Below are 19,977 nucleotides of genomic sequence, written 5' to 3'. Positions count from 1 at the left end.
TCCCCCTTGTCCAAAGTGGGGGATGACAAAAAAAGTTTGAGAACCACTGTATTAACCTATTCAAAAGGCTCCAATTACATCACATTAAATATTCCACTTTGAGATATTTTTTGGGGAAAATGTAGCATATTTTGTGTTTGCCATATAAAAAACTTGTCATGTCTGTGTGATCATGTTTTTGTTTTGGCCATGTGTTTGTTTTTTTGGACTCTTTTTAGTTCCTGGTTGCACGTCCTTGTTTGTTTGTTTCCATAGCAACTCATTAGTTTTCACCTGTCCTGTCACGCACCTGTTTCACGTTTTGAGTCACGCACCTGTTTTCACTGATCATGTCACTATTTAAGCTTTTCATTTACTGTTGGTCTTTCTGGCGACATCACATTCATGCTCCATATTTATGCTCTGCACGTTATCATCGTTTTGCATCATGCCATGTCCCACGCCAAGTGAGTTTTTGTTTCATGTTTGTAGTTCTCCGCCTTTGTGCGCGCCTTTTGTTTTCATAGTCAAGTTTTTTTTACCTCCGCTGTGAGCGCCTTTTGTTATACCCTTTTGAGCTTTGTTAGTGTAAAATAAAAACATGTCCTTACCTCCACGCCATGTCCGCTTCAGTTCGTTTGCATCTCGGGAAAGCAACACACGCAGGAAACTGCATCTCAGTCCGTGTCCTGACAAAACGGAGCTGTTTTTTTAAGAGAAGGGCCTAAAACGAACAAACAAAAAACATAAACAACAATAAAACTTATAATTGACGGATAGATCTGAGGTTGATCTCGAGATTATTGTGTTAAAAGTAAACAGTAAAAAAAAATGTATATATATATTTTTTAACACTTTAATGAGTAGGACCCTTTTGGATCCCCAATAATTTTAGTGTGATTTGTTTTTAAGTGTCATTGCTCAAAAAATAATAATGAATTAAAATCAATGGTGTTATGAGTTATAGACCATTTTAAGGCTCAAATTATTATATAATCTCAAATATTCCACTTAAATGTATTGGGTGAAAATATTGCATATTTTGTGTTTTTTTTTCATAAAAAAACAGGGTTTTCTTTGACAAAAAGAGCATACAACTTAAATCGTTAAAAACATTATATCGACAGATAGACCTAATGTTGATCTAGAGATTTAAAACTTGAATAATAAAAATAATAATACTGAATAATGACACATTTTTTATATTTTTTTGACCAAAACCCTTTGGGGTCCCCGGGATCAAGCCTGAGTGGAGGCCTACATGTATATTTTTTATACATATATTGTATTGGTTTTTAAAATAAAAAATATCAAAATGGCCCCCGCTTGCTTTGATTTTTCAGTGTGAGGCCCTCAGTGGAAAAAGTTTGGACACCCCTGGTGTAAATACTTGGTATGCCGTCTGATTTTGGCAGTTCGCTCCCTGTATGATTGGTGTCAGAGCTTGGACCGCATTGCCAAAAGTAAGTCGGACTAGTTTCCAGTGAGGGTTAGACACTTATTCTGTTCATACCTTTTATGGACATCATTTCTAGGCACAGTCATGGTATTGATGGGGTCCGGTCTGAACATGGTAGGCCAGGGAGAGGGAAGTCTGGGCTTCTGACCTGGGATAAGTGGAAGAAAAAGCATGGATGGAGGAGAAACAAATATTTTTTATGGGTTTGCAATAGCCCTTCTTATTATTTCTCACTCTTTATGTATTATCTTTTTTTGTCGGGTGTGCAAAGAACCGCCACATGTTATATTGTGTGTCGCATCTCAATGGTAGAATTGCACTCTGTGTAACTGTTACAAAAAAAGGTACAAAGTAAACCAATGGATTAGATTAGGCACCCACCGAATGAATGGGGGAATGTCAAAATTTCATTTTGTTGTGTTGTTGATAAACGGTTTTCGCCTTGCATAGGAGAGTTTTAACTTGCACTTACAGATGTACCGACCAACCGTAGTTACTGACAGTGGGTTTCTGAAGTGTTCCTGAGCCCATGTGGTGATATCCTTTACACACTGATGTCGCTTGTTGATGCAGTACAGCCTGAGGGATGGAAGGTCACGGGCTTAGCTGCTTACGTGCAGTGATTTCTCCAGATTCTCTGAACCCTTTGATGATATTACGGAGCGTAGATGGTGAAATCCCTAAATTCCTTGCAATAGCTGGTTGAGAAAGGTTTTTCTTAAACCGTTCAACAATTTGCTCACACATTTGTTGACAAAGTGGTGACCCTCGCCCCATCCTTGTTTGTGAATGACTGAGCATTTCATGGAATCTACTTGTATACCCAATCATGGCACCCACCTGTTCCCAATTTGCCTGTTCACCTGTGGGATGTTCCAAATAAGTGTTTGATGAGCATTCCTCAACTTTATCAGTATTTATTGCCACCTTTCCCAACTTCTTTGTCACGTGTTGCTGGCATCAAATTCTAAAGTTAATGATTATTTGCAACAAAAAAAATGTTTACCAGTTTGAACATCAAATATGTTGTCTTTGTAGCATATTCAACTGAATATGGGTGGAAAATGATTTGCAAATCATTGTATTCCGTTTATATTTACATCTAACACAATTTCCCAACTCATATGGAAACAGGGTTTGTAGATGAGGCAATTCCTGAAGGAATTGCATGTGAATGCTCCAATGCTGAAGTTGAACTGAAATGCTGACAGAATGTAGAATGAATGTAAGAATAGTTTGAATGTTGGAATAGTTTGAATGTGGAAGAGAATTCCGTGAATTTTTAAAAATAATTGTTGAAAAGGAGCACACAATTCCTAAAAAGGAAGTTAGAAAGGTTAGAATTAGATAAAAATTGTGGGAGTTGTGGAACTTTGAAAAATGTCCCATTCATTTAAATAGGAATTGCATGGAAATTTGGGGATTTCGGGAAACGCTGGAATAATTTTGAAAATGCTAAAAACATTGGAATGTTCTGAATGAGTTGGTGTTGGAATTGTTCAAATCTGTCGAGAAATGTTGACGCAGTAACATTTTTAAATGAGAAATGGTATTATGGAATTCCTGGAATTTTTGGGAAAACAGGGAATTTTTCCAGTTCAATCCAGTCCTGATTAAGAAAAATGATTTGACGGTGGAACGGTTGAAGTGGGTTGAAAAATGTGGAAGGAGTAGTCATACTTGCCAACCTTGAGACCTCCAATATCGGGAGGTGGGGGGGCCTTGGTCGGGGGTGGGGGCGTGGTTATTTACAGCTAGAATTCACCAACTCGAGTATTTCATATATATATATATATATATATATATATATATATATATATATATATATATATATATATATATATATATATATATATATATATATATATATATATATGTATGAAATACTTGGCTTTCAGTGAATTCTAGCTATATATATATATATTTTTTTTAATTTTATTTACATAGAAAAAAAATAAAAATACTTGAATTTCAGTGTTCCAGTGGCTATCCATTAGATGGCAGTATTGTCCTGTTTAACTTCTCCCTTCATGATGAGTATATCATTTCGGCCGCCATGTCTGTAATTTCCTCGTTCTTCTGCTTCGTCTCCTTGTTGTGTGCGCAGTTGTGCACTCTATAAAAGCCCTAGATGTTATGACGTCTTTGGGCAGGCAAGCTGTTTATTTTGTGGGAAAGCGGACGTGAGAACAGGCTGTCCCCACTCAGTCTCAGGTCCCCAAAGGGTTTAGGTAAAAAAAATATTTAAAATGTGTCGTTATTTAGTATTATTATTATTATCCAAGGTTTAAATCTCCAGATCAACATTAGGTCTATCTGTCAATATAAAGTTTTTTTTTAAAACATTTACGCTGTATGCTCTTTTAGTCAAAGAAAACCCTGTTTTTTTATGGAAAAAACACAAAATATGCAATATTTTCCCCCAATAACATTTTAAAGTGGAATATTTGAGATTATATAATAATTGGAGCTCATAGCATAACTCATAACAACATTGATTCATTATTATTTTTTGAGCAATGACACTTAAAAAAAAAAAAAAAAAAAAAAAAAGTCCCTGTAATATTATTGGGGATCCAAAAGGGTCCTGCTCAGTAAAGCATTAAAAAATAAATTATATAATAAAAAATAACAATAATAGTCAACACTTTCTTAATGGAAATGACAATAATATTATAACAATGATAAATAATATTATCACGCATTAATATCTCTTAGCCTCTAATGCGTGGCGAAGAGATATTAATGCGTGGCACGCATTGAATGTCTCTGCTGCATTGGATCAGTCTCCTTTCTTTAACAGGCAAAAGCTTTCTAACCTCACCAATGCCTTGCATCGTCTATATTAGATATATAACAACGGGTGGGTGGCGGGTGGTTGTGGTTTTGATAAAATGTTAGTTCGGGTGGATGGCGGGTGGATGACGACTTTTGTGACGCGGTTGCGGATGAAATAATTGCCTATCCGCGCATCTCTACCGGCCGCCATCAGAGTCGACAAGAAACATATATTTCCCCAAAGTTACGTACGTGACATGCACATAGCGCCACGCACGTACAGGCAAGCGATCAAATGTTTGGAAGCCAAAGCTGTACTCACGGTAGCGCGTCTGCTATCCAACTCAAAGTCCTCCTGGTTGTGTTGCTGCAGCCGGCCGCTAATACACCGATCCCACCTACAGCTTTCTTCTTTGCAGTCTCCATTGTTAATTGAACAAATTGCAAAAGATTCACCGACACAGATGTCCGGAATACTGTGGAATTTAGCGATGAAAACAGACGATTTAAAGGCCTACTGAAATGATTTTTTTTTATTTAAACGGGAATAGCAGATCCATTCTATGTGTCATACTTGATCATTTCGCGATATTGCCATATTTTTGCTGAAAGGATTTAATAGAGAAAATCGACGATAAAGTTCGCAACTTTTGCTCGCTGATAAAAAAAAGCCTTGCCTGTAGCGGAAGTAGCGTGACGTCACAGGAGCTAGTATTCCTCACAATTCCCCGTTGTTTACAATGGAGCGAGAGAGATTCGGACCGAGAAAGTGATGATTACCCCATTAATTTGAGCGAGGATGAAAGATTCGTAGATGAGGAACGTTACAGTGAATGACTTGAGAGGCAGTGATGGACGTATCTTTTTTCGCTCTGACCATAACTTAGGTACAAGCTGGCTCATTGGATTCCACACTCTCCTTTTTCTATTGTGGATCACGGATTTGTATTTTAAACCACCTGGGATACTATATCCTCTTGAAAATGAGAGTCGAGAACGCAAAATGGACATTTAGTGCCTTTTATCTCCACGACAATACATCGGCGAAATGCTTTAGCTACGAGCTAACGTGATAGCATCGTGCTTTAACTGCATATAGAAACAAAAAAATAAAGGATAGAAGGAAGGATAGATAGAAAATCAACAATACTATTAAACCGTGGACATGTAAATACACGGTTAATGCTTTCCAGGCTGGCGAAGGTTAACAATGCTGTGCTAACGACGCCATTGAAGCTAACTTAGCAACTTAGCAACGGGACCTCACAGAGCTATGCTAAAAAAATTAGCTCTCCACCTACGCCAGCCAGCCCTCATCTACTCATCAACACCCGTGCTCACCTGCGTTCCAGCGATCGGCAGAAGGACGAAGGACTTCACCCGATGCGTTTGGCGGCCCGGAGACGTAGGAAGTCAAGGTGAGGTCGGCGGCTAGCGCGGCTAGCGTGGCTAGCGCTCCAACAAAGTCCTCCTGGTTGTGTTGCTGTAGTCCGCTGCTAATACACCGATCCCACCTACAACTGTCTTCTTTGCAGCCTTCATTGTTCATTAAAGAAATTGCAAAAGATGTCCAAAATACTGAGGAATTATGAAATGAAAACAGAGCTTTTTGTATAGGATTCTACGGGTACCATAACTTCCGTTACTCTGACTTCGTCACGCGCATACGTCATCATACCGCGACGTTTCAGCCGGATATTTCCCGGGAAGTTTTAAAAGTCACTTTATAAGTTAACCCGGCCGTGTTGGCATGTGTTGCAATGTTAAGATTTCATCATTGATATATAAACTATCAGACTGCGTGGTCGGTAGAAGTAGGTTTCAGTAGGCCTTTAAGTTGGCGACCGTGCTATTCCAAAATGTCTCCTTCAACCCTTGACGTCACGCGCAAACGTCATCATACCTAAACGTTTTCAGCCGGAAGTTTCCCGGGAAATTTAAAATTGCACTTTATAAGCTAACCCGGCCGTATTGGCATGTGTTGCAATGTTAAGATTTCATCATTGATATATAAACTATCAGACTGCGTGGTCGGTAGTAGTGGCTTTCAGTAGGGCCTTTAAAGGTTAAAAATGAGCGACATTCCCCCAACATGGGTGTTTGCCATTCAGTTAGAAATGGATTTGTTATGCTAATTCTATGCAGTATCTCGCATGCAGCTGCAGTCAGATGCAGTGTTTGTCACTGCGTACTGTATGTCCTTGGTTAATAAGAGCTACTAAAGCTTTCGCTGGCTGCATACATACATAACAAAATATGACTATGTTGCAGGAGCGTACGTGTATTTGTGTGTTGGTATTCGAGAGAGCGCGAGTGCCCTTTGTAGAGACAGTTTGTAATCAGCTGTCAAAGTGTCAGATGTTCCCATTGTAGCCGCTGAGAGTTGAGCTATGTGCTGGGCAGGGGGAAAGCGCTCGGGTCCACTGGGTATGTTCATCCAAGAAGCAGTCGTGGATGTGAAGTACATACTGCACGGACACCATCTGCTTCACTCTACTCTTTCTGCTACAAGGTGTTTAAAGTGCTCTCTCTAAGGTAAGATTTTACTGGGACTTTTTTATTAAGAGTACAGTTAAAGACAGCGGACAATAAGTCGTTCATTTAGATTTTTAGCTTTGATGGGTTTTTTTGGCCCCCTCTTTCAATTTCTCCGTAGGACATATTAAACATACAATTATGTAGAGCCACATGCTGTATATTACAAGTAATGTTTTGACATTTTAGCATCGATAATTGTCATGCACCGTATTTTTCGGAGTATAAGTCGCTCCGGAGTATAAGTCGCACCGGCCGAAAATGCATAATAAAGAAGGAAAAAAAACATATACACTACCGTTCAAAAGTTTGGGGTCACCCAAACAATTTTGTGGAATAGCCTTCATTTCTAAGAACAAGAACAGACTGTCGAGTTTCAGATGAAAGTTCTCTTTTTCTGGCCATTTTGAGCATTTAATTGACCCCACAAATGTGATGCTCCAGAAACTCAATCTGCTCAAAGGAAGGTCAGTTTTGTAGCTTCTGTAACGAGCTAAACTGTTTTCAGATGTGTGAACATGATTGCACAAGGCTTTTCTAATCATCAATTAGCCTTCTGAGCCAATGAGCAAACACATTGTACCCTTAGAACACTGGAGTGATAGTTGCTGGAAATGGGCCTCTATACACCTATGTAGATATTGCACCAAAAACCAGACATTTGCAGCTAGAATAGTCATTTACCACATTAGCAATTTATAGAGTGTATTTCTTTAAAGTTAAGACTAGTTTAAAGTTATCTTCATTGAAAAGTACAGTGCTTTTCCTTCAAAAATAAGACATTTCAATGTGACCCCAAACTTTTGAACGGTAGTGTATAAGTCACACTTTTTGGGGAAGTGTATTTGATAAAACCCAACACCAAGAATGGACATTTGAAAGGCAATTTAAAATAAATAAAGAATAGTGAACAACAGGCTGAATAAGTGTACGTTATATGAGGCATAAATAACCAACTGAGAACGTGCCTGGTATGTTAACGTAACATATTATGGTAAGAGTCATTCAAATAACTATAACATATAGAACATGCTATACGTTTACCAAACAATCTGTCACTCCTAATCGCTAAATCCATGAAATCTTATACGTCTAGTCTCTTACGTGAATGAGCTAAATGATATTATTTGATATTTTACGGTAATGTGTTAATAATTTCACACATAAGTCGCTCCTGAGTATAAGTCGCACCGGCCGAAAATGCATAATAAAGAAGGGAAAAAAACATATATAAGTCGCACTGGAGTATAAGTCGCATTTTTTGGGGAAATGTATTTGATAAAAGCCAACACCAAGAATAGACATTTGAAAGGCAATTTAAAATAAATAAAGAATAGTGAACAACAGGCTGAATAAGTGTACATTATATGAGGCATAAATAATCAACTGAGAACGTGCCTGGTATGTTACATTATTATTATATTATATTATATTATGGTAAGAGTCATTCAAATAACTATAACATATAGATCTAGTGATGCTGGCCTCCTGGAGGTCCCCAAGACCAGGCGCCGAACCTGGGGCGACAGGGCCTTCTCCGTGGCTGCCCCCTCTCTCTGGAACGCTCTCCCCAGGCACATCAGAGAAGCCCCCTCCCTCCCTACCTTCAAAACCACCCTAAAAACTCACCTCTTCACATTAGCCTTTCCAAACTGACCCTGCCCTTGGTGTTTATTATTATTATATATATTTTTCTTTTCTTAGTTTCTTTTCCTAATAAAGTTGTTTTAATCCCCCCCCCCCCCCCCCCTACACGTGTAAAGCGACTTTGGGTATCTAGAAAAGCGCTATATAAATCCCAGGTATTATTATTATTATTATAGAACATGCTATACATTTACCAAACAATCTGTCATTCCTAATCGCTAAATCCCATGAAATCTTATACGTCTAGTCCAGGGGTCGGCAACCCACAATGTTGAAAGAGCCATATTGGACCAAAAATACAAAAACAAATCTGTCTGGAGCCGCAACAAATTAAAAGCCATATTACATACAGATAGTGTGTCATGAGATATAAATTGAATTAAGAGGACTTAAAGGAAACTAAATGACCGCAAATATACCTACAAATGAGGCATAATGATGCAATATGTACATATAGCTAGCCTAGATAGCATGTTAGCATCGATTAGCTTGCGGTCATGCAGTGACCAAATATGTCTGATTAGCACTCCACACAAGTCAATAACAATACAAAACTCATCTTTGTGTACTCATGTACAACGTTAAAAGTGTGGTGGACAAAATGAGACGGAAAAAGAAGTGGCATAAAACACGGCCTAGAAAGTCGGAGAAAGTTATACATGTAAACAAACTATACGGTGAGTTCAAGGACCGCCAAAATAAGTAGGAAAACACGGCGCTCGCCAAATACTCGAATCAGTGAAGCATGTTTAATATAAACAGTGTGATTTATAATAATTAAGGAGGTTTGTGTCATGTTTGTCCTCCTACAGAAACCATACTAAAACAAAAAATTGATTTTTTTTCCCCTCATCATTTTCCATTCTTCATACATTTTTGAAAAATTTCCAGAGAGCCACTAGGACGGCGCTAAAGAGCCGCATGCGGCTCTAGAGCCGCGGGTTGCCGACCCCGGTCTAGTCTCTTACGTGAATGAGCTAATAATGTTATTTGATATTTTACGGTAATGTGTTAATAATTTCACACATAAGTCGCTCCTGAGTATAAGTCGCACCCCCGGCCAAACTATGAAAAAAACTGCGATAGGTTTCAGATCCTTTCAGTTCTAAGCATAATAAGCATACAGTATTTCAGTAGGGCTGCAACAACTAATCGATTAAATTGGTTAAAATCGATTATAAAAATAGTTGGCGATTAATTTAGTCATCGATTCGTTGGATCTATGCTATGCGCGATTAAATTTTTTTTTAAATATTTAAATTTTTTTTATAAACCTTTATTTATAAACTGCAACATGTACAAACAGCTGAGAAACAATAATCAAAATAAGTATGGTGCCAGGATGCTGTTTTTTTTCAATAAAATACTGGAAAGGATAGAAATGTAGTTCGTCTCTTTTATCCGATTATTGATCGATTAATCGAAGTAATAATCAACAGATTAATCGATTATCACATTAATTGTTAGTTGCAGCCCTAATTTCCAGTAAACTTTGAAGTTGAATTCTGAAATGGTTGACTTCACACAAATAGCTACATTTCGCAGGAGAAGTAATTCGCTTAAATTTGTAAAAAAATGTGTTTAAGGGTATTTTTAGAAAGCGTTTTCTGATGAATAAATGACCAAATAGCTGTAAAATCCAATTAAGTCCGTTAGTTATTCTAAGAATTATGTCATTTTTATTCTTATACCCAGGCCGTTAGGAATAAAAATGACTTAGCTGTAAAATATGATGTTAAAAAATGTATTTACCTGCTGTAATATTTGTTTTCTTCCATGTTCCTAAGCAGGGCTCTCAATGATTGAGTTAGGCCTGGCTGACGGCAGCCTGATCGACGAGCTGATTGAGCTGACGGCCCAGAGCCTCGGTCAGCTGGAGATCCAGGAACACTTCAATGTCATCAAGGAGATCGGGCGAGGAAAGTATGGCAAAGTGCTGCTGGTCACACATCGTTTCAGAGGTAAACCTATGTTTTGACTTGACATCAACTGAAAATATACATTGTAAATTGTTTATCAGGGTTTAGAAGTAGGGTTAGGGTCGTACTTAAGTTTATTGTTAGGTTTTAGAATCAAGATTTAAGACTTAGGACTTAAGGTTAAGGACCGAGGTAGTGTTTGCGGGTAATGGTTTGGAGCAGTGCTTCTCAAAATATTTTCTGTTACGCCTGCCCGAGCAAGAAGAAAATATTTCACACCGCGACTACAAATAGTATATTTTGTCTATAAAATTGTTAGAATTATACCTCTGTACAACATTGCGAGCTTATTAACATTAAAGGAAACAACACGCCTGTCTTTCCTCGTCTTCTACCCCTGGCATCGCCCCGTGCCACCCCCCACCCGCCCCACTATTTGAGAAGGAATAATTTAGAGGTAGGGTAGGGTAAGATAAAGTTAGGGTTAGGTTTAGAGTTGGGGGTTAGGCGGGGCCTTACCTTACATTCATGGTTTACGGTTAGTATTTAAGGTCAGTGTAGAGCTAGAATTAATTTTAGGGTTATGGCTAAGATTTTCTTGTTCTGGGGACTAATGAGAGCTAAACGGAATCTGTATGAACTAGGGTTGTACCGGTACCAAAATGTGTTTTGATACTTTGATACTTTTCTAAATAAAGGGGAACACAAAAAATTGCATTATTGGCTTTATTTTAACAGAAAAATCTTACGGTACATTAAACATATGTTTATTATTGCAATCGAAGAACAATTTTGGTCTGAAATAAAATAGTGAACATACTAGACAACTTTTTTTTAGTAGTAAGCAAGCAAACAAAGGCTCCTAATTTGGCTGCTGACGTATGCAGTAACATATTGTGTCATTTTCCATTCAATTATATCGTCAAAATTATAAAGGACAAGCTGTAAAAATGGATTATTAATCCACTTGTTCATTTACTGTCAATATCTGGTTATTTTCTGTTTTAACATGTTCTATCTACGCTTCTGTTAAAATGTAATAATCACTTATTCTTCTGTAGTTTGGATATTTTACATTAGTTTTGGATGATACCACAAATTTAGGTATCAATCCGATACCAAGTAGTTACAGGATAATACATAGGTCATATTCAAAGTCCTCATGTGTCCAGGGACGTATTTCCTGAGTTTATAAACATAATATGAGTTTAAAAATAAAGGAAAAAAGATTTTGTGACGATAAAAAATATAGATGTAATCATAGTAGTATCAACTGGATACGCTCTTGTACTTGGTATCATTACAGTGGATGTCAGGTGTAGATCCACCCATAGCACGCTAGCTTTTGTTAGCGGTGACGCCGGTGAGCTACGGTGTGTAGTGAAGCATGTTTAGCTATTCCTCGTCCTGCAGGGATGATACTTGTAAGAAACATACTTCATTCGTCGCCATGGAGGCGAGGATTAGTGATATAGAAGTAGCTAAAACACTGCCGACTCCGGATGGATGTTAGCTGCTAGCCATGTCTTAAAGCACCTCTTCCTGAAGGCGTTTCAGTGTTATAGCTTCACCATCGTCAGTTTTTAGACGAAAATGCTTACATTCTCCCTTTTCTGTCTACACACCTTCTCTGCTTGTAAGTACGCCGTGATTGTGCGCTGCCGAACACGCTCCTCTGCTCGTAAACCCAGCAATGTCATGACGTGACGGCGCAGCGTCATGCCCGTTAAAAAAAAAAAAGGGGGAAAAAAATTGGGAACCGGTACTTTTCAAACAGAGTATAGCAGTGTTTTTCAACCTTTTTTGAGCCAAGGCACATTTTTTGGGTTGAAAAAATGCGGAGGCACACCACCAGCAGAAATCTTTAAAAAACGAAACTCAGTTGACAGTAAAAAGTCGTTGTCGCAATTGTTGGATATGACTTTAAACCACAACCAAGCATCATCACTATAGCTCTTGTCTCAAAGTAGGTGTACTGTCACCACCTGTCACATCACACCCTGACTTATTTGGAGTTTTTTTTTCTGTTTTCATGTGTGTAGTGTTTTAGTTCTTGTCTTGCACTCCCATTTTGGAGGCTTTTTCTCTTTTTTTGGTATTTTCCTGTAGCAGTTTCGTGTCTTCCTTTGAGCGATATTTCCCGCATCTACTTTGTTTTAGCAATCAAGAATATTTCAGTTGTTTTTATCCTTCTTTGTGGGGACATTGTTGATTGTCATGTCATGTTCGGATGTACGTTGTGGACGCCGTCTTTGCTCCACAGTAAGTCTTTGCTGTCGTCCAGCATTCTGTTTTTCTTTACTTTGTAGCCAGTTCAGTTTTAGTTTCATTCTTGCATAGCCTTCCCTAAGCTTCAATGCCTTTTCTTAGGGGCACTCCCCTTTTGTTTATTTTTGGTTTAAGCATTAGATTGTGGTGGATATACACACACAGGACACTTATTAATTATTACGGTTATAATTCACTGCGTTCTAGCCCATGTTTACTTGCATAGGTGCATAGGTGCTTTTACTTTGAAGTGTTGAGACACACCTCTGTGGTGCTGACGTAATTACCTGTGCGACAGTTTGTTGTTGTGTTGTTCTCTCTGAAAATAAACGGAGTGTTACTTGGCTCTCCAAAGAGGAATAAATCTCCGTCGTTCTCTGCCTACACTCCTACATTGGTGACCCCTTTTTACTCTTGGACGTTTCCAGAGTTTACTGAACATGTCTGCTACACTAAAGTTGCCCGACTTTTGGGAAGGGAACGCAATTGCGTGGTTCGCACAGGCGGAGGCTCAATTCGCCATCAAAGACATTACGGCGGACGAAACAAAGTTTTATCATGTGGTGGCGTCCCTTACAAGCTCGACTGCGGGGAGAGTGGTGAGTCTGCTAGAACGTCCTCCTGCACGCAACAAATACGCCGCTCTGAAGGCGCATCTACTGGAGACTTTTGGACTTTCTGAATCCGAACGTGCGCGCCAACTCCTCTCACTTCCCGGTCTCGGCGACAGTAAGCCTTCTGAGCTGATGGATCACATGCTGGCTCTGCTGGGAGACCATCAGCCGTGTTTTCTTTTCAAAGAACTATTCCTGCAGCAGCTTCCAGAACAGGTGCGTTTGGCACTTGCGAATTCATCTATACGGATTTTCGCCAGTTGGCCAGGGAGGCGGACAAATTTTTCTCAGCTGGGAAGAAATGTTTTGCAGCCACGCCCCTTCCACGTCTACTGCCACCAGTGATGACCATATGCACAGCCATACTCCATCTCTGCACCACTACTGTGCCCCGACGTGCAAAGCAGTCAGGAGGATTGTGTTTCTACCACGCCAAGTTTGGCAACAAAGCCAAGAAATGCCTTCCCCCCTGTACATTCAGTGCGTCGGGAAACGCACCGGCCGCCACCTATTAGCAGCCGTGGGTGACGGCCGTACCAGCGGCTTGCTGTTTATTACTGACTCCCTCTCCGGTCGTCGCTTTCTTTGTGACACAGGTGCCCATATGAGTGCGCTGCCAGCATCAGCCACAGACATTCGAGCAGGGCCGTGTGGCCCCCCCCTTCTGGCCGCAAATGGCAGCACAATCCACACCTTTGGCACACGCACTGTGACAGTGAGTTTTGCTGGTCAGCGTTTTACCTGGGATTTTGTGTCAGCAAAGGTGTCCACTCCCCTGTTGGGTGCTGATTTCTTGTTTGCCAACAAGCTTCTAGTGGATGTGAGGAACCGCCGCCTCGTCCACGCTGAAACATTCGGCTCATTTCCCTGTGAACACAGTGACACTGCCCCGACGAAGCTGTCCAGTGCCCTCTCGCCCGCTGATGACTTTTCTCACCTCCTCAAGGAGTTCTCAGACATCACCGCACCTACCTTCTCCTCCACCTCCGCCAAACATGGTGTGTCGCACTACATCTCCACCAATGGCCCGCCTGTGCACGCCAAAGCCCGGCGCCTTGACCCACACAAGCTCAGTATCGCAAGAGCTGAGTTCGACGCCATGGAACGCCTTGGCATCGTCCGCCGGTCGAACAGTCCCTGGGCCTCCCCCCTTCACCTGGTGCCAAAGCCCAATGGTGGTTGGCGCCCGTGCGGCGACTACCGACGCCTTAATGCTGTCACTACGCCGGACCGGTACCCTATTCCACACATCCATGACTTTTCTGCCCACCTGGCGGGTGCGTCTATTTTTTCTAAAGTGGACCTCGTCCGGGGCTATCACCAGGTACCAGTTCAGCCTCAGGACATTCCCAAAACAGCGGTGATTACCCCATTCGGGCTTTTTGAGTTTCTACGGATGCCATTCGGACTAAAAAATGCTGCCCAGACCTTTCAGCGATTGATGGACACGGTGCTGCGTGACTTGTCATTCGTTTTTGTCTACCTGGACGATATCCTAGTGGCCAGCACGTCTGAGGCAGAGCACCTATCACACCTGCGTCTTCTCTTCAGTCGTCTCCAGCAGCACGGCTTGATCATCAACCCAGCGAAATGCCAGTTTGGACTGTCTTCCATGGATTTCCTGGGCCACCACATCACTACAGCAGGGGCGATTCCTCTGCCGTCAAAGGTGGAGGCAGTGTTGGGGCTTCCGCAGCCTCACACTGTCAAGGCTCTACAAGAGTTCTGCGGCATGGTCAATTTTTACCACCGTTTTGTGCCTCGGGCTGCCGACCTTATGCGCCCCCTATACAGCGCTCTCAAGGGTAAAAAAACTTCTAAGCATGCCCTTTCTTGGTCCACGGACATGTTGGCAGCTTTCTCTGCTACAAAGGATGCACTCGCGGACGCAACTATGCTGGCTCACCCGGTGCCTGACGCCCCTGTTGCTCTGACCACGGACGCCTCAGACTATGCTGTTGGTGCTGTTCTCCAGCAGTTGGTCAATAGTGTTTGGCAACCTCTCGCTTTTTTCAGCCGCCAACTTAGGTCCAGTGAGCAGAAATATAGCACTTTTGACCGTGAACTCCTCGCCCTGTATTTAGCCATCCGTCATTTCCGTTTCCTGCTGGAAGCCCGTCCGTTCACTGCCTTTGTGGATCACAAGCCTTTGACCTTCGCCATGGCCAAGGTGTCGGAACCATGGTCTGCCAGGCAACAGCGCCACCTAGCTTTTATTTCTGAATTTACCACGGACATTAAACATGTGTCAGGAAAAGACAATCCCGTGGCTGACTGCCTCTCCCGTGTGGTCATTGGTGCTGTCCACCTTGGAATAGACTATGCCCGAATGGCTGTGGACCAAGTTTCGGACCCCGACATTCAGGCGTACAGAACAGCGGTCACTGGCCTCCAGTTGGCGGACGTCCCGTTCGGCGATGCCAGCACAACGCTGCTCTGCGACGTATCTCTGGACCTGCCCCGTCCTGTGGTGCCGCAGGTCTGGAGACGGCAAGTTTTCGACGCCATACATGGCCTCTCGCACCCAGGCAGCAAGCCGTCACAGCGTCTCGTGGCAGCAAAGTTTGTCTGGCATGGCCTCAAGAAGGACATTCGCGACTGGGTCAGGACCTGTGTGGCATGCCAACGCGCTAAGATCCATCGCCATGTTAAGGCCCCGTTGGAGCAGTTTGCAGTTCCCGAAAGACGTTTTGACCATGTCAACGTTGACCTGGTAGGACCCCTTCCTCCCTCCAGGGGATTTACTCACCTTCTGACTATGGTGGACCGGACCACCCGTTGGCCGGAGGTTGTCCCACTGTCGGCAACGACATCAGCTGATGTGGCCCGGGCCTTCATTGGTACCTGGGTCGCCGGTATGGTGCCCCATCGGACCTTTCGTCTGATCGTGGCCCCCAGTTTACTTCCGAGCTCTGGAATACTGTTGCCTGTCAGTTGGGTGTCTCACTCCACCGCACTACAGCATACCACCCTCAAGCAAACGGCATGTGTGAACGTTTTCCACAGGGACATGAAGGCCGCCCTTAAGGCTTCTCTCACAGACGACGGCTGGGTCGACAAGCTCCCGTGGGTGATGCTGGGGATTAGAACTGCGCCTAAAGAGGACCTCCTGTCTTCCTCAGCGGAGTTAGTTTATGGCCAGACCCTCAGAGTCCCAGGTGAATTTATACCCCGCACTACAGTCCCCTGGTCTGCTTCTGACCAGCGGCGAAGCCTCATGGACACTGCCCGTACCTTCCTACCAGTCCCGACCTCGCACCACTGCTTGCCCCAGGTGCACATTCCCCCTGACCTGCGAGCAGCGGGGTACGTGTTCATCCGCCACGATGCCCATAGGGGGCCCTTGCAACACCATACGACGGTCCTTATCGGGTTGTGGAGGCTGGGGATAAGACATTTGTCATTGACATTGGGGGCAGACTGGATCGCGTCTCAGTGGACCGGCTGAAGCCAGCCCACCTGGATTTGGGCCGTTCAGTTGAGGTGGCTCAGGCACCACGTCGCGGTCGACCCCCACACTGCCAACCGACGTCTGCTCGCCGTCAGCAGCCGGCTGTCACCCTCCCGCTTCACCCCCCTCCACCTGCCCAGGAGCTTCGGAATCGCTTTGGGCGGTCATTCGGGTCCCTGGTCGTTTCACTGGGCCAGTTCTTGTGAATTCTGGGGGGACGTGTGTGGTGGATATACACACACAGGACACTTATTAATTATTACGGTTATAATTCACTGCGTTCTAGCCCATGTTTACTTGCATAGGTGCATAGGTGCTTTTACTTTGAAGTGTTGAGACACACCTCTGTGGTGCTGACGTAATTACCTGTGCGACAGTTTGGTTGTTGTGTTGTTCTCTCTGAAAATAAACGGAGTGTTACTTGGCTCTCCAAAGAGGAATAAATCTCCGTCGTTTCTCTGCCTACACTCCTACAAGATACTTTTTTACCTGCGCGCTGTTTCCGACATATACAAAACAATTAGCTACCGGCTGCCACCTACTGATATGGAAGAGTATTACACGGTTACTCTGCCGAGCTCTAGACAGCACCGACACTCAACAACAACACATCATTTGCAGACTATAATTACTGGTTTGCAAAAAATATTTTTCACCCAAATAGGTGAAACTAGATAATCTCCCACGGCACACCAGACTGTATCTCACGGTCGCGGCACAGTGGTTGAAAAACACTGGAGTATAGTACCGTTTTTGATTAATCAGTACCGCGATACTATACAAGTATCGGTATACCGTACAACCCTAGTGTGAACACTGATTCTGTATTTTTTATTTAGTTGACATGAGGTATAAATGCTCCACAGGGACTCCTATGGCCTTGAAAGTGATGCCCAAGACCTCAACAAAGCTAAAGGGCTTCCTGCGAGAATACTGCATCTCCTTGCATCTGCATTGCCACCCCTGCATCGTGGGCCTCTTTGGCATTGCCTTTCAGTCTAACGATCACTACTGCTTCGCCCAGGAGCTCGTTATTGGGAGGGACCTGTTTGCTGTCATTCAGCCTAAGGTAAGGCCAGTTCACGTAAAAAAGCAGGCTTGTCGTCTATCTAATGTGTAGTTATCAACTTATTTAAACTCCTCTGTCTGTTTAAGGTGGGTATTCCTGAGTCGTCCGTTAAACGTTGCGTCCTCCAGATTGCTAGCGCTTTGGAGTTCATCCATAGCCGGGGCCTGGTCCACCGAGACGTGAAGCCTGAGAACATCCTCCTGCTGGATCATCAGTGCAGCCAGGTCAAGCTGGCAGACTTTGGTCTGGCCCAGAAAACAGGCACTCTTATCAGCTTCATTACAGGAACCCTACCTTACATGTCACCTGAGCTTTGCACTGTTGCTCTACTGGAGGGCAGAAAGAAGTCACTGCTCCTCCGCTGAGTGTGGAACCAAGTCTGGACACATGGGCCTTCGGTGTGGTTATATTCTGCATCCTCACAGGCTACTTCCCATGGGACCGTTGCATGGATTCAGATGACTCCTACCAGGAGTTTGCTGACTGGTCCAAACTGGGAGACAGCGCCAACACAGAGGATGACATTCCACCACTTTGGAAAGGTTCACCCCAGAAGCCATGGAGTTGTTTGGCAAGCTCCTGGCTCTGGATGCAGAAAAGAGGTCTACCGTTGGGGAGGTGAGACAATATGTAGAGAAGGCTTGGCTTAAAAAGGAACATGGGATGGAGCAGCTGCAGACAGTAGAAAATAAATAATAAGCTTGGACATAAAATAAGATCTAATACCCCAATACTTATAACAGCCTGCAATTTCATTGTAACATTCGTGGAAATCACGCAGAGTGACCATGCTATATCATGACTTGAAATTGTTCAAGAAAATATATTGATTGAATGATCTAAAAACAAATGCATTTCTTCTTTGGGCTTTACATTATTCGAATGTGTGTTGTAATTTGATATGTGTATCATAGGTTTGTGCCATTGGACTTAAATTAGGTTGAAGTAATTGACAGAAGTCACAGGTTAGGTTTTAGAGTTAGGCATACTTGCCAACCCTCCCGTTTTTAGCGGGAGAATCCCGTTATTCAGCGCCTCTCCCGACAACTTCCCGGCAGAGATTTTCTCCCGACAAACTCCCGGTATTCAGCCGGAGCTGGATGCCACGCCCCCTCCAGCTCAATGCGGACCTGAGACTGAGTGGGGACAGCCTATTCTCACGTCCGCTTTCCCACAATATAAATACACTTGCAAGTTCCAAAACGAATGGAAACAAGAATTTCAGTTCATCCAGGACAGTTGCAAGGGGAAGGTGTATGTTGCCTGTAAATATGTAGAACAGACTTCTCCATTGAACACGGTGGCCGAAATGATTTCTCAGTCATGAACAGAGAAGTTAAACAATACTGCCATCTAATGGATAGATAATTCAAGTATTTCTTTTATGTAAATAAAATAAATATATATATATAGCTAGAATTCACTGAAAGTCAAGTATTTCATACATACATATATATTATATATATATATATATATATATATATATATATATATATATATATATATATATATATATATATATATATATATATATATATGAAATACTCGAGTTGGTGAATTCTAGCGGTAAATAACCACGCCCCCAACCACGTCCCCCCCCCCCACCTCCCAATATTGGAGGTCTCAAGGTTGGCAAGTATGGGGTTAGGATTGAGTTAGGTTTTAAGGTTATGTCAGATTTAATGTTATGATTTGGTTTAAGAGTCAGTATTATAGTCAATTTAAGGTTATAGTTTAACCTCAAAGTTAAGGTAAAATTTCATAGTTAGGGTTTGGTTTAAGGGTTAACCGTTAAAGCAGGGGTTGGTGTTAAAATTTGGGAGTACACCCCGAAAAGGGACAAGCGGTAGAAAATGGATGGATGGATGGTTTTGGGTTGGGTTTTGTTCGAGTCAGGGTTAGAGTTCAGAGTTACAGTTGGGAGAAATGTTATGTTAGGGTTTTATGGTTAAATTAGTGATTGTGTTTGGGATTGGAGTGAAAAGATATAGGTTAGAAAAAATGTATTCTGTTCAGATTACAGTTAGGGTTTAAAGTTAGGTTTTATAATGTGGTTTTAGGGTAACTAGGTTCAATTTGATAAAAAGGGATAGGGTTCCAAAGTTTAAAATTATAGAAAGATTACGGCTAGGGTTGGCTGGGTTAGAGTTAAGGTTTAGGATTGGGTTTAGCTTTAGCTTTGGGCCTTAGGTTAGGTTTAGAGTTACCGTTATGGCTATTGAGTATGGTTTTAGGCCAGGGGTGTAAAGTTACATTTT

The 19,977-nt window shown here is 42.2% G+C and overlaps 1 long non-coding RNA gene and 1 pseudogene across 1 annotated transcript in view; one reads left to right on the top strand and one right to left on the bottom strand.

Annotated features, from left to right (window-relative positions):
• Nucleotides 1-1,491: 1,491 nt before the first annotated feature.
• Nucleotides 1,492-19,977, bottom strand: part of LOC133653211 (uncharacterized) — a 30,066-nt gene continuing 11,580 nt past the window's right edge. Inside the window, exon 3 of the long non-coding RNA XR_009826686.1 lies at nucleotides 1,492-1,586. This is a non-coding gene — a long non-coding RNA (uncharacterized LOC133653211). The remainder of the gene's footprint in view (nucleotides 1,587-19,977) is intronic.
• On the top strand, nucleotides 6,630-18,978 carry LOC133653210 (serine/threonine-protein kinase SBK1-like; annotated as a pseudogene).

Source organism: Entelurus aequoreus, linkage group LG07, assembly GCF_033978785.1.
Source record: "Entelurus aequoreus isolate RoL-2023_Sb linkage group LG07, RoL_Eaeq_v1.1, whole genome shotgun sequence".
Lineage (NCBI taxonomy): Eukaryota > Metazoa > Chordata > Actinopteri > Syngnathiformes > Syngnathidae > Entelurus > Entelurus aequoreus.
This window is presented reverse-complemented; position numbering and strand designations above follow the sequence as displayed.